The sequence below is a fragment of the Mytilus galloprovincialis genome, chromosome 7 (genome assembly GCF_965363235.1).
Source record: "Mytilus galloprovincialis chromosome 7, xbMytGall1.hap1.1, whole genome shotgun sequence".
NCBI lineage: Eukaryota > Metazoa > Mollusca > Bivalvia > Mytilida > Mytilidae > Mytilus > Mytilus galloprovincialis.
In genome coordinates this window covers 78,624,895-78,640,471 of record NC_134844.1, presented here as the reverse complement: position 1 = coordinate 78,640,471, position 15,577 = coordinate 78,624,895, and positions in this window count along the sequence as shown.

Genomic DNA, 15,577 nt, shown 5'->3' with positions numbered 1-15,577 from the left:
ATAACCCGTGTCATGCCAACAACTGTTTTTAGAATAAATGTGTTTAGTTCCGATGCAAAGACCTTATCAATGACTCAATATTAACGCCAAAATATGCAATCTTTAATGACTTGACAACAGTATCGTAATTATATCCCTTCTTAATAAGTCTATTCAAAGGTTTTGTAAGTTTCTGAGGTGAATACTGACACCTTTGTGCTTTATAAAGAATATTACCATAAAAAACTGGATGTGAAATACCTGAACGTATTAAAAGTCTGCATGTTGAGCTATATTTACGAATAATGTCTTTATACCGATGATAAAATTTAGTAAATGTTTTGACTAGTTTGTGATATCGAAAACCCTGGTGTAATAATTTTTCAGTAATACATAAATTTCTCTCGTTAAAATCTAAAACATTGTTACATACACGAGCGAATCGTACAAGTTGAGATATATAAACACCGTAAGATGGTGACAAGGGAACGTCACCATCTAAAAACGGATAATTAACGATAGGAAATGAAAAATCATCCCTTTTATCATAAATTTTAGTATTCAGCTTTCCATTAGTGATATAGATATCAAGATCGAGAAAAGGGCAGTGGTCATTGTTAGTATTAGCTTTATTTAAAGTAAGTTCAACAGGATAAATTTCATTAATATACATACTGAAGTCGTCATTATTGAGAGCCAAAATATCATCCAAATATCTAAAAGTATTATTAAATTTGTTTATCAGATGTTGTTTCGATGGGTCTTTGCTTATTTTTGTCATAAATTGTAACTCATAACAATACAAAAACAGGTCCGCAATAAGTGGTGCACAGTTAGTCCCCATTGGAATTCCGATAATCTGACGATATACGGAATTCCCAAAGCGAACAAAAATGTTATCTAGTAAAAATTCAAGGGCATATATAGTATCAAAGCATGTCCAATTAACATAGTTTTTTTGTTTATTGCTACTAAAAAATGACCTAAAAGAGTTTGAACATATATATTCACATTCTGATTTTTTGAATGCCCATTTAATTAGGTGTGTGAATTTTTTCTTAATGAGAATGTGAGGCAATGTGGTATACAGGGTAGAAAAATCAAAACTTTGAACAGATTCAAAATCACCAATATAAGCATGCAATTTATCAAGTACTTCCAACGAGTTCTTGACACTCCAAAAGTAATTTATTCCACTATTTTCGAAGGCCTTATTTGAACAATTTATTATCAGGTTTTTAATTGTACCAAGTGTGCTGGTAAGAAGAATAGACAATTTAGTAGTTGAACAATGGCTTGAAGACGAAATAAATCTATATTTGTAAGGGGTTTTGTGTAGCTTCGGAAGCCAATACATAGTTGGGACTTTCATTGTATTTGGCTATGCTTGTAAAGCGGTGCCTAAAAGTTTATGTTTGTTACAGATTTCGTTTTCTGAAAATGGAGTCAGTTGGAATGTTGGTGAATTGGTGATTTCCTTTTTCAGAACCTCAATGTAAAATTTACGTCAAACAATAATAATATTATTAGCAGCTTTATCTGCCGGGACAAAAACAAATTCCTTGGCTAGTTCTTTTAGTTTATGTTTGATACGAGAAATAGGTTTATTGTTGTAAGGGTTTATAGTAAAATGTTCTTTAAAATGTTGAATACGTATATCAACTATCTTCATTACTGAATTAAAAAAAGAGTCCAAAGATTTTTTGTCAGCTTTTTCCCGTTTTATCCATTTCATACAGTAAGTATGGAGTGAGTCGTGGATGATATGACGACACTCATTCCAATTAATAATTGACGGTGGACGATATTTAGGTCCTTTACTGAGGAATGATTTTAACTCTCGGTCTTGAACGATGTTAAGATCTCCTGTTATAACATGGGAAATGGGGCCATAAATATATTCGGAATTACTGCAATTACATGAAGTAGGTGTATTTTCACTGATATTAACATCTTTACACAATTGACTATAATTAAACACAAATTTCCGGGTAGATTTCTTGTAAATATAACAAATAAGAGGTAGCTCAGTATTGTCAAAATATCCAGGAATTTGTTCTTTAACAGAATGGTCGTTAAATATACCGGCAATATTTACAAAATCAAAGCCTTTATTGACATACCTAATTTTAATAAAATGTTTTTTATGATCTTCAGGGCGATCAATTTTGGGAAATAATTTAGAATAACAATATGCCATAATAATTTGAACAATTTCATACTTAGGACTGCTATATGAAATTGTGTTGCAATCCTCCAAAATTTTATTTAACTTATTAACCGGTAACGAACAGAGTTTTGTTAACAGATAATGTCTGCCATTGTTTTTTAAAATAGAAATTAGGTCCGAAATATTGGTATGATTGGCCCGAAATCTTCTTTGATTGCGATTTGTTCTACGACCGTGAGAACGTTTTTTACGAACAGTTTTAGAAACTATATCCAAAATGTTAACGGAATTGGTTCTAGATATATTACAAATTCCCATGATATTATCATTTAGACCGAGAGGGTAAACTGTCTGTAATTTTTTAATCCAATTTAATTCAATTATTTTCCGTGATCGTACAAACTTTGAATGCGATTCACCAGGCTGCTTATTTACTACTTCTAAAGGTTGAACTGCTAAATATTTAAAAGGATGGTTGTGCTTCTTAAGGTGTTGGTAAATGATACTTTTGAATTTATTGGGTCTTTTAAAACGATACAGATGTTCTTGAGTGCGTTTAGATAAATATCGTCCAGTTTCTCCTACGTACTGAATACCACACCCCGGTTTGTTTCATGTGAGTAAATAAATAATACTGTTTGTTTTTCAAGTTATATCAGTTTCAAAATTTAAAGAAAATGTGCGACCATTAAACGTGGACCTTACCGTATTGTTGGTTGAAAGACGGGGACATGTAAGTCATTTTTTGGCATGACACTTATCGATAGAAGAGGTAACCACGTTTTTTATTGTTAAAAATGTTAGCGATGGTAGTATTTTTAGATAACCGATTTTGAAGACTGAGACGTGTGGATACCCTTTGAACAAGTTTAGTATTTAGTAATTTTCCATTTCTAAGCTTCATAATTGTTTTGTTAGTGAATTATATAATAAAGGAGCAAAGATTGGCGTCCAGAATATGAACCAGCATACAATAATTGAAGTATATAAAATGGATAAATTGTTTGGCTAAAAATGTCAAACGCTATCAGTATTAAATAGTAGAATGGGGCTGAATATTGAAATACTACTTTTTGATAAATATTCCTAAAGTAATGAATTAGAGCAGTTCTCGCTCGGACACACACTCCATAATCTAGTATATTATATATTATGTGACTTTTTGCTCTACCAGATTTGTGACTTTATATCCTGTGACTTTCTGTCCGTTTACCTGGAGGAATATGTCAAAAATGCAACAACCCAACCAAAGATTATATAACAACCGAAGGCCACCAATGAGTTTTCAACGCAGATAGAAAATCACGCACGCAGAGGTGTTCCTCATGATCAGCTGGCCCCTAAATAAAAATGTGTGCTAGTTCCGTGAAGATGGACGTCATATAAATGATCCAAAATTTAAAAAACATATCAGTTATTTTGTAATGTCAAGTTAAATTGCACAATCTTCGCCTGAACTGTATTAAACCATCGATCATGTGTATCGACATCCACCGTTGTCGTGTCAATTTGTGATACTTTAATAAAGGATGATAACGAACGGCAATGATGATATCATGTTTTGTAACATAAAGGTTCACAAGGTAACAGACCACAAGAAGACATGTAATCATATCCGCAAACATAATTCTGACCTGCCTTTTTAATGGTGCATTTTTTCTCTCTAAGAGTAACGGCAATCACACATGTTCAGCCTTTACTTTAACCATAGCAATGATTGCACCCATCATCACCAAAACTCAAAGCTAGAAGGCTACCACAATCGAGCAGTTATGTGATGTTTTGAAGAAAAAAAAACGTTTATTGTAGTTGAAACTCTAAATATTCAAGTTTCAGGTGGTTATTACACTTTTAAGACTTGACCTGCGAATTTCATGAATGGGAAATTGGCGTCATTTGTTTTTTCCGAGTTCCATAATGAAATGACAATCTGTAATTTAACTATTGCGAGTAACTCATATACAAACAGAAGTATGGTTTGTTTCGAATGTTTTCTGTGTTTCAAATGTAGGATTTACAACAATTATTCCAGTTTCCAAATGACCTACCAATATTATGCCTTCATGATAAAAAAAAGATATTTAAACCCTCTGTAAATATCTGTTAATACTGAAGGCCAAATTCAATCAATTCTTCAAAATAAGTATTCAACCTAAAATTTGTTTTAATGATTAAAATATTGTACGAGTTCCGCAGAACCCATGCAGTGTCTCGCTTACTTTTGTTGTTAGTCGCAGGCTCAATAAAAATGGTAAAAAAACATCAAAGTTTTTCCTCTAGATACTATCTTTTGATTTCAAGGAGCTTCTGTCCTAGTTCGGTAAAATTCAAGGATAGCTTATGAATCTAATAAATAATTATTGTTTTTAAACTGCAGACTGTATGTAATGTTCACTGGAAGAATTTACTTCTGGATATTATCTTATGATCATAAACAAGCTTCTGTCCAAGTTTGGTACAAATCCAGGATATTTTGAGAAAGTTACTAAAAATTTTAAAACTTTTAACAACAAAGTGAATGTAATGTTAACTGGCAGAAAATAACAAACTTCTGTCCACGTTTGGTAAAAATCCAGGATAGTTAAGACAAGAGTGCACACGCTGAAATGTCTCGCCTTCTATACTAATCATTGATATTATGTTGATAGTCCTAAGTATAAAGCTTTATTACAACTGTCTCATAAACTTAACATTAACCAAGATAACTAAACAAAGACAAATGAACCATGAAAATGAGGTCAAGGTCAGATGAACCATGCCAGGCAGACATGTACAGCTAACAATGCTTCTATACAACATATATAGTTGACCTATTACTTATAGTTTAAGAAAAATAGACCAAAACACAAAAAAATTAACACTGTGCAATGAACCGTGAAAATGCGGTCATGGTCAAAAGAAACCTGCGCTACTGACATAAAGATCATAAAATATTTCCATACACCAAATATAGTTGACCTATGGCATATAGTATTAGATAAATAGACCAAAACTCAAAAACTTAACTTTGACCACTGAACTATGAAAATGAGGTCAAGGTCACATGACATCTGCCCGCTAGACATGTACACCTTACAATCATTCCTTAAAACAAATATAGTAGACCTATTGCATATAGTATGAAAAAAACAGACCAAAACACAAAAATTTAACTATAACCACTGAACCATGAAAATGAGGTCAAGGTCACATGTCATCTGCCCGCTAGACATGTACACCTTACAATCATTCCATACAACAAATACAGTAGACCTATTGCATATAGTATGAAAAAAACAGACCAAAACACAAAAATTTAACTATAACCACTGAACCATGAAAATGAGGTCAAGGTCAGATGACACCTGCCAGTTGGACATGTACACCTTACAGTCCTTCCATACACCGAATATACAAGCCCTATTGCTTATAGTATCTGAGATACGGACTTGACCACCAAAACTTAACCTTGTTCACTGATCCATGAAATGAGGTCGAGGTCAAGTGAAAACTGTCTGACAGACATGAGGACCTTGCAAGGTACGCACATATCAAATATAGTTATCCTATTACTTATAATAAGAGAGAATTCAACATTACAAAAAGTCTGAACTTTTTTTTCAAGTGGTCACTGAACCATGAAAATGAGGTCGAGGACATTGGACATGTGACTGACGGAAACTTCGTAAGATGAGGCATCTATATACAAAGTATGAAGCATCCAGGTCTTCCATCTTCTAAAATATAAAGCTTTTAAGAAGTTAGCTAACACCGCCGCCGCCGCCGGATCACTATCCCTATGTCGAGCTTTCTGCAACAAAAGTTGCAGGCTCGACAATAAAAACCATAATATGTTATATTTTTGAGCCAAAAATTTAAGCAGCTATTAATGATAAGAATCTAGCTCAGTGTCTTTAAAATGACACAAAACAATTTGGAACCCTAGTAATAGTGTATAGCGGGTTATTTTCGTGGGTGTAAAATTTCTCGATTTTCATTGAATAAGGTATACAAAATATTTTGGCAGTTATCATTTTGGTGGATTCAAAACTTTTGTCAATACCTTTGCATGTACACTTTTAATTTGGCAGAACTTATTTTAGAGATTTTGTTCTATCCGCAAAAATAACCCACTATGCGGTACTTATAGTTCAGTGTTGTACTACTACATTGGTTTTACTTTGTTCATTATATCTTACCAAGACATCTTGCTATGATCCACTGTATTCCTAATGCAAATGATCTCTCCTTTTGAGGCACACATCTGAAAACATATATGCAAACTTTTTTAAAAATTGTATGCTAAATCATTAAGTTTCCTTCTCTGTTCCTTTGTTACTAGGTTTTAGAGAATAAGTATTTATCCATACAAAAATACTTAATAGTACTATGAACAGTGTCAGATTGTGTTAAAGAGTATCTACTTTAAAGAAAGACAACTCTTGAAAAACAAATACAAAGAGCAGTAACTCTAGATAACAAGAGTGCACACGCTGAAATGTCTCGCCTTCTATACTAATCATTGATATTATGTTGATATACTAATCATTGATATTATGTTGATAGTCCTAAGTATAAAGCTAAGCTTTATAACAACTGTACCATAAACTTAACATTAACCAAGATAACTAAACAAAGACCAATGAACCTTGAAAATGAGGTCAAGGTCAGATGAACCATGCCAGGCAGACATGTACAGCTAACAATGCTTCTATACAACATATATAGTTGACCTATTACTTATAGTTTAAGAAAAATAGACCAAAACACAAAAACTTAACACTGTGAAGTGAAAATGAGGTCACAGTCAAATAAAACCTGCGCGACTGACATAAAGATCATAAAATATTTCCATACACCAAATATAGATGACCTATGGCATATAGTATTAGATAAAAAGACCAAAACTCAAAAACTTTACTTTGACCCCTGAACCATGAAAATGAGGTCAAGGTCACATGCCATCTGCCCGCTAGATAGGTACACCTTACAATCATTCCATACAAGAAATAAAGTAGACCTATTGCATATAGTATGAGAAAAACAGACCAAAACACAAAAATGTAACTATAACCACTGAACCATGAAAATGAGTTCAAGGTCAGATGACACCTGTCAGTTGGACATGTACACCTTACAGTCCTTCCATACACCGAATATACTAGCCCTATTGCTTGTAGTATCTGAGATATGGACTTGACCACCAAAACTTAACCTTGTTCACTGATCCATGAAATGAGGTTGAGGTCAAGTGAAAACTGTCTGACAGACATGAGGACCTTTCAAGGTACGCACATATCAAATATAGTTATCCTATTACTTATAATAAGAAAGATTTCAACATTACAAAAAATTTGAACTTTTATTTCAAATGGTCACTGAACCATGAAAATGAGGTCAAGGACATTGGACATGTGACTGACGGAAACTTCGTAAGATGAGGCATCTATATACAAAGTATGAAGCATCCAGGTCTTCCACCTTCTAAAATATAAAGCTTTTAAGAAGTTAGCTAACACCGCCGCCGCCGCCGGATCACTATCCCTATGTCGAGCTTTCTGCAACAAAAGTTGCAAGCTCGACAAAAATTATCATAATTTCAAAATCTTTAATCACAGATTGAACATTTGTGGCCACCGCCAGTACGACCACTGAATTTAAGATCGTTATGTGTTGCTTTTTCAATAAAAGTGGCAGGCTCGACAAAAAGCAGAAAGACAAAAATTAAAGACAGAAAGTCCATCATAATCAATAATCAGATTCAAAAGCTGAAACTGTTTCTCGTTTTTTATATAGATTAGACCGTTGATTTTCCCCGTTTGAATATTTCACACATATCACATCTTTTTATATCTAAAGATAAGAGATCAATTGAGCCGTGGTGTAGTGGTTAGTGCATCGGAATACTGACATAAAGGTTCCTGGTTCGATTCCATTTCCGGGATGAAAGTTTCAGGTACTGAATTTTCGGCTCTCCCTTGACACCATTTGCGAGTATAATCTTGAGGAAACGATGATAGTCCATCGGAAGTGGACGATAAATGGCTGACCCGAGTTAAAAGAGAGCCACATATCTTGCACGTTAAAGACACCCTTGTAGATTTCGAAAAAGAGCAAGCTAATGTCGCTACAAGGCAGCACTGGCCCCCGCAAAGTGGAAAGGGATTAAGATAAGTTACTAGATCGCAGTGATGAAAAAGTCAAGACATGAATAAATTAAAATCGTTCAGAATACAACTCTTTCTAAATTCTAGCAGTCTGGAAGTTGGCAAATTATAAAGAAATTTGTGCATGTAGATCTCTTCAAAAGATGAGTAAATCCTGTTTAGTAGATTATGACAATCACAACTAACTTATTAGTAAACTTGTTTTTTTTAAATGATTTCTGCGTTCACATACTCCTTGCTGATGAATTACAAATAGTACTATAGTCAGAAGTTTAGTAACTTTTAAGAACATTTGCTTTAAAATACTTGTCGTTAAATAGTCTGACAACATCCAGCTATCAAAACAGTAAACACAAACAACATTGTAAGTGCTTTGTTTATCTTTATTCCACAACACTATGATTGAAAATAACATTGTTTTCTTTTACAGTAGAAAAATAGGTCAGATTCCATTTTAAATCGTTTTTATGAGCATGGTATTAAGATTTAAAAATAACAAAAACAACAATAATAAAAAAAAAGAACAATGAGTTAAGAGATGCACCTTTTTTTAAGTCAGTTAATTACTGTTTTAATCTATAAATTACAATAATAGGTTTAAGCAATTCAGATACTAAACAACATAAAACATGATGCAATATAGATATATTGAAAAGGAAATATTTATTTTCAGCTTCAGAGTTATTTTACAATATATTATTTAACCTTATACCATTTCATTGTTTAAACAGATATCCCCTTGACATTGTCTGAGAAAAAATACAGTACTGTAAATTCAGTAATTATTGCAATGTAGTTATTATTGCAAACAAGAGTGCACATGTTGAAATGTCTCGCCTTCTATACTAATCAATGATATTATGTTGATAGTCCTAAGTATAAAGCTAAGCTTTATAACAACTGTACCATAAACTTAACATTAACCAAGATAACTAAACAAAGACCAATGAACCTTGAAAATGAGGTCAATGTCAGATAAACCATGCCAGGCAGACATGTACAGCTAACAATGCTTCTATACAACATATATAGTTGACCTATTACTTATAGTTTAAGAAAAATAGACCAAAACACAAAAACTTAACACTGTGCAATGAACCGTGAAAAAGAGGTCACAGTCAAATAAAACCTGTGCGACTGACATAAAGATCATAAAATATTTCCATACACCAAATATAGTTGACCTATAACATATAGTATTAGATAAAAAAACCAAAACTCAAAAACTTAACTTTGACCACTGAACCATGAAAATGAGGTCAAGGTCACATGCCATCTGCCCGCTAGACATGTACACCTAACAATCATTCCATACAACAAATATAGTAGACCTATTGTATATAGTATGAGAACAACTGACCAAAACACAAAAATTTAACTATAACCACTGAACCATGAAAACGAGGTCAAGGTCAGATGACACTTGCCAGTTGGACATGTACACCTTACAGTCCTTCCATACACCAAATATACTAGCCCTATTGCTTATAGTATCTGAGATATGGACTTGACCACCAAAACTTAACCTTGTTCACTGATCCATGAAATGAGGTCGAGGTCAAGTGAAAACTGTCTGACAGACATGAGGACCTTGCAAGGTAAGCACATATCAAATATAATTATCCTATAACTTATAATAAGAGAGAATTCAACATTACAAAAAATTTGAACTTTTATTTCAAGTGGTCACTGAACCATGAAAATGAGGTCAAGGACATTGGACATGTGACTGACGGAAACTTCGTAACATGAGGCATCTATATACAAAGTATGAAGCATCCAGGTCTTCCACCTTCTAAAATATAAAGCTTTTAAGAAGTTAGCTAACTCCGCCGCCGGATCACTATCCCTATGTCGAGCTTTTTGCAACAAAAATGAGTCAGGGTTATAATCGCAATAATTTCAACTCGCATTTAGAATTTTTTTATATCAAATAAACAGGATGTTTCTCAATGTCACAAAAATTAAAATTGCATTTACGTCGAAAAGGATAAAATGGCAATAATAAATGCATGCAATAATTTCTGAATTTACATTATACCTTCTGAATTATATGGATAGCACTTTAATTGCAGGATAAATTGTAAAATTGTCATTTCAATGTTAAATGTTAAAGATATTCTTTAATCTATAAACACAATCTGTATTTTAGATATACAAGATATAATATTATGTTAGTAAGCACAGTAGCACTGCATAAAGCATTTAACATACATGCATAACACAGCTGCAAGTGCTAAACAAATAATAATTATTTTTAAGACTTTCTATTAGAAAAAAACAAACTTCATTTAGAAGTATCTTAGTACATACATATAACTTATCTCCTAAGGCATTATCAATTGGAAATTGGAAGGATTAACATGTTTCATATAACTTTCATCTAGATATTCTAAATGAAATTAACTCTGAGTGCAATAATTAAATAAATAAATATGTGTTTTCTTTTCAAAACCATAACCTCTATATAAACTTATGGAAAGAATTTTAACTTTCAGAAAGTACAAAAATTAACACCATAACAATACATATTCATTAGACAAAATAAATAATGAGTGCAAATGTGTTCTCCATTCACCATTATTTCAAAAAGAAATAATGACTGGTAGAAACGTTTCATTGGAGATAAAAGTACCATATCACACTAGCCCAATTCAGACTACTACAATTGGTATATAACTGGTTTCCTGTCATTGATGAGACAATGGTCAATGGGTACCAGATTTTTTTTAACAATCTGTGGAACCTGCATAATGGAATGCACCCTAGACATTTTAAGAATCAAGCAAATTAAAAAATCTAAAAATACTCATTTTAATTGTAAAAAAAATACCCAAGTTGATATGATGACATACTGAAATGGTAAGGTTTTGATTTTGGCTGCAATAAAATAACCTTTTGTGAAACCTTGAAGATGAGTTCAAAGTCATATATCTGATGACCATATACACTTTACAACAAACAAACAGTTAAACAAAATATTGTCAATTTGTAAAATGCACTTAACATGATCACTGGAACAAGGAAATGAGGTCAAGGATAATATATCTATACTATTTTTTTTAGTCCAAATATTAGATGTTGAAGCACTTTTTTCTACATCAATTTGCTTGATAGCCCAGCATTTTTAAATACACCAAATTCACATTCATATCCATTTAATATTATATATGCAGTGTCTATTCTATTCCTACCACCAAAGAAAAATTAGAAACAAAAGATACACTTTCTGTGCACATGCACCTCATGTTTCTGACAAAAAAAATGTTGTGTATGCTTGTGACTAAAAGATAATAACTTTGTGGATTCAATACTATTCATGGCAAATCAATTTTCATTGATTACATGGAAAAAAGATAAACCACGAATTTAAATGTTCAAACAAGTACAAATTTTCTATAGCCTTTAATGTTTCTTAGGCAAACCCACATAATGTAAAATCCACAAAAAATACTTTTTTTCTTCAATCCAGGAAAATCTGATCACCACCAAAAAAATAGGTATCCACAGTATCATCATTTGAGAACATTCAAACCACAAGGACCTTACTAGACATGCTAAAGTGACCAAAATTGTCTAGGGTCAAGTTTGAATTTGTCAGTTTAGTTTAAGAACAATTTTATAATTTTTGCACTGAAAATTAACATACAAATAAGCTTTCACAGTCAATTCTCAACAAGGAACCTTAATATAATTCTGAAAGTACATTTCTGGACTTATACCAGTACAATTTTATTTCACAAATAATGTAATTTAAAATCTATCTTCCATCTCCTCTCACTGAGTAGACAGCTATACAGCCATTGACGAAGGCGACTTTGAGATTAAGAAATTGATCTACGCATAACAAATAACAAATATAAACATAAATATATATACACCCTCACTATCTGAATTAGTACACAGATAAAAAATAGAGGGTCTGGTTGGGGTTTCTAGAATAGAAAATAATTGTTAAAAGGTGCAGAATAAGAATCCAAAATAATAATTAATCAAAGAATATCTAATTGAAGAATTCGAATATCGAAAAATATTCAATGAGTGACCGAACAACATATTAACGTAGCGCATGAGTTATTTATCAGTGTTGTTTAGTCATGAGTTGAATATTATTCTATATTTGATTTGATTTAATAGTTATTCTTTTTATTACACTTGCAAATGTTTTTTATGAAATTAAAGTAAACAAGAATGTGTCCAAAGTACACTGATGCCCCACTCGCACTATCATTTTCCATGTTCAATGGACCATGAAATTGGATAAAAAATATAATTAGGCATTAAAATTAGAAAGATCATATCATAAGGAACATGTGTACTAAGTTTCAAGTTGATTGGACTTCAACTTCATCAAAAACTACCTTGACCAAAAACTTTAACCTGAAACATGCACTTTCATTTTCTATGTCCAGTGGACCGTGAAATTGGGGTCAAAAGTTTAATTTGGCTTTAAAATTAGAAAGATCATATCATAAGGAACATGTGTACTAAGTTTCAAGTTGATTGGACTTCAACTTCATCAAAAACTACCTTGACCAAAAACTTTAACCTGAAACATGCACTTTCATTTTCTATGTCCAGTGGACCGTGAAATTGGGGTCAAAAGTTTAATTTGGCTTTAAAATTAGAAAGATCATATCATAAGGAACATGTGTACTAAGTTTCAAGTTGATTGGACTTCAACTTCATCAAAAACTACCTTGACCAAAAACTTTAACCTCACTCGCACTATTATTTTCTATGTTCAGTGGACCGTGAAATTGGGGTAAAATCTCTAATTTGGCATTAAAATTAGAAAGATCATATCATAGGGAACATGTGTACCAAGTTTGAAGTTGATTGGACTTCAACTTCATCAAAAACTACTTCGACCAAAAACTTTAACCTGAAGCGGGACAGACGGACGAACGAACGGACGCATAGACCAGAAAACATAATGCCCCTCTACTATCGTAGGTGGGGCATAAAAATGTAAGGAACTATCTCTTTTTCTAGCCATTAACAATTTGTTTTGATCTTACGTAATTGACAAGGTCCTGACAACACCTAGTGTGGTGTGACGTGAGAGGAGTGAAATAACAATGTTTATTTCACATGTGAAATTATCTGTTTTTATTTCACTTGGAAATCAATGTAATTTGTATCAACCAATGTACTAATAGAGAATATTTGAGTGTTAAAAAATCAGAATTATGCAAGAAAAAGATAAAGATTAGGGAAAAATTATTCAATTTTTAAGTAAGAATAAAGCAATGAACGCCCAACCAGACCCTCATAAACAAAATAAAAAACACAATGTAAATCAACATTAGTTCAACTATTAACGAATATGACACAAAAAAGTTTGCATTGTTTGCATTGAATAAAATAAAATTGCATTGCAAGTTGGTATTTAAAAAAGCTTGTCAAATGATATGCCTTATTCTTATCGTAAACATCATGGCCTTGAAAGTGACTAAAGATTCTTAGCATGTCTAATCCTTTTCTAAACTTTTAAACATCAAAATATTATATTTTGATCATAAATATAAAAGCATAAGCACTTTCAAACATATGAATTAGTACTGAATAGCTCTTGCAAAAACATCAACAATATTTCATACATTTAACAAAATCTGAAAGATGAAAAAAATCTCATTCAAATTCAAGTGGAGAGCAAGATTTCAAACAAATCTAATCTCATACAACAAATAATCACATTTTGGCCTTTTTAAAGCAGCACTATTTACACATACATACACATTAACAAGCCAGGTAACAAAATAATAGTTTTTGAATACTTTTATAGTGCAAGATAAGAGCCGTCCAAAAATATTTGTTCATAGTACAATATGCCCTGCTCACATTGTCACCTGTCCATGTTTGGTGAACCAGAAAATATAGGTCAAAACTGTAATTCAACACCTCTTTTAAATAGGTCAACATCACAAAATTTACTTGTTTCTTATGTTTTAGAGTTGATGTGACTAAAACATTAGTCAAACAAAATTTAATCTGTAACAGGACGATCAAACAAACTTATGAATAAACTAACATGGACACATATACCAGGGCTAATTATCTTTTGCTAATATATTAGACAGGGCATAAAAAAGATGCCACAGCGTAGACAAAAAAATAAGCCAACAGAACAAATTGATAAGAGACATCTAGAGAACACCAAACAATTTTCTAGGTCACCTTACAGCAAAACCTTCTTCAAAACCTAAGTTATTTTTTTTCAAAATTTTTTGTTCATAAAAATGTATATATCACATACACATTGTACATAAATTACTTATCCTTTAAATTATAATACATCTGTATATTTACACAATTATAACTAAATAGTTGGATGAAAATGAAAACTAATATTAGGATGCTGAAAATTTTACTGTCTATAAATAATGAAAGACTATGTATTTTCAATTTATTTTTCAGAACAAGTAATCAAATTGGAACAACATTAGCACTTAAATTTTCATTTACATACAGATCACATATAGTTGCTGAAAATCTATGGAAAACAGTAAAAATAAACATTCAATCTGAATGGTTATTATCTTTTTCAAACTATATTTTTGAAGGTTTATTTTTTTTCACTCTTTTTTGGGTGAAATTGCAATGCTGAATAAGTCAAAAATTGTACATTATCCTTTATAAATCTGTTTTGATAGTAATTTGATTTCAAAAGATTCACCAAAGTCGAACAAAAACTTGTAAATATACTTACAACATATTAGAGTCTAGTTTCCCAAAAATACCACTTGCAATGTGAAATTAAATTGTTTGGATAATTTGAACACTTTTGGCGAAATTGCACAATGATAATTAAAATCTTATATCTTGCATTGTCGACATCATTAAAAGACTTCATAAGTGTATATTTCAGTCAGTACTATGATTAAAATGATAATCAGATAGTCTCATTAAGGTGGTACCTAACACTACAGGGAGATAACTCTGTAAAATCAGCTAAATTTTTTAATTACATTGTGTTGTTAAAGGAATATTAAGCTTCTCAATGATCAAAATTAGTGTTTGTCAAACTGCGATATAACCAGTGTAATTTTTCTGATAAAATGGTTGGTTCAAATTTTTGGAATTTTTTTATATTTTTGTCATAGGGTCAAAGTAAATCATTTGTCAAAATTTTATGAAAATTGAAACGAGCCAAATAAATTTCAGTGGATGTGTTGGGTACCACCTTAAATATCCAATTAAATGAAGTAAATAAAGCCATATACATGTAAAGCATTTAAAAAAATAAATGTGGAAAATTGTGATGAAAGGAGTACAAACA